At 33.4% G+C, this 1,125-nt stretch overlaps 1 protein-coding gene across 2 annotated transcripts in view; it reads right to left on the bottom strand.

Moving 5' to 3' along the window:
- Nucleotides 1-1,125, bottom strand: part of slco3a1 (solute carrier organic anion transporter family, member 3A1) — a 44,186-nt gene continuing 43,061 nt past the window's right edge. The window contains exons 10-11 of one of the 2 annotated variants that reach the window (XR_004897855.1): nt 393-1,125; nt 1-343 (exon numbers count right to left, since the gene is read on the bottom strand). The exon at nt 393-1,125 is cut by the window's right edge and continues 683 nt beyond it. The gene's annotated coding sequence lies outside the window, so the exon portion shown is untranslated. The other variant, XM_031283033.2, reaches the window with a different exon arrangement.

Raw genomic sequence — 1,125 nt, 5'->3', positions numbered from 1 at the left:
TTTATTTTCTGAAAAATAATTTATTTCCAGAGTAAAATAAACAATATGTTGCCATACAAAAAGTGTAAGAAAAGGGACAATGTGAAAACTGTAAATGCAGAGATCAGTAGAGTAACAGGCTGTACAGTATGTGCCAAGTTGTGTTAAAAGAGTTCTTCAAATACATGTCCAGGAATAAATTCAGTGTGGTTTTCGTGTTGTTCACTTTGTTAGACCTTGCACACACAAACTTCTGTAGCAATTCTGTAACTTTTATCCCAGATATAACAGGCCTAGTTTTTTTTTTTGCCACAATAATGCAACATAATACTTTCATCCCAATGAGTTGTCCCAAATCTTCTCTCTCTCACACACACTCTCTCTCTCTCTCTCACACACACACACACACACACACACACACACACACACACACACACACACACACAGATTATATATACTTTATACTGTCCTTTCAAATACAATCTAATAAAACAGTCTGGGCCTAATTAAACTAATATATTACTCCTCATGTATTTTACTTGAATGTCCGAAACACATTTGCTCTTGCACTATGTGTAAAAATAAAATAAACATTCTTATTTGAATAATCCCTTATTAAGACGTGTTAGGTTGAATAAACTGCAGAAAAACAAACATTAACAAACTGCTATAATGAAAAACAAACAACAATCTGACACAAAACGAGTTATACACATGGATGTATCAGATATGATTTGCACCTAAGAGACAAGACTTCACAGTCTAGTCTAAACAGTATCAAAAACAGTGCCTGTGATACAGCAAGAGAACGACAAACTGAACAGTGCAAGATGACATCAGAACACTACCTTGTTTTAAGTTATTAGACTTTACTGGCAGTTAAAACATCTACTAGGCCACTAATAATAATGTTTCTGTTCTCATTTTGTAAGAAACCATCCTGCATTAAAATAAAATGCATTAACAGATAAACTATTAGTTTGTAAACACTTGGCAACTTTAAATATGAATAACTGAAAATGAAGAACCACCCCAATTGTTTGTTTTTTTAATCTTAAAAATCTAATTTTTGAGAGTGACAGGCAGAACAGTGCACTGACTGACTGGCATTTTTCACAGATCACTGGAATCTTGACAGACCTAAAA

Source organism: Sander lucioperca, chromosome 7, assembly GCF_008315115.2.
Source record: "Sander lucioperca isolate FBNREF2018 chromosome 7, SLUC_FBN_1.2, whole genome shotgun sequence".
In the NCBI taxonomy this organism is placed as follows: domain Eukaryota; kingdom Metazoa; phylum Chordata; class Actinopteri; order Perciformes; family Percidae; genus Sander; species Sander lucioperca.
The sequence above is the reverse complement of the archived record's forward strand: the minus strand, read 5'-3'. Positions and strand labels throughout refer to the sequence as shown.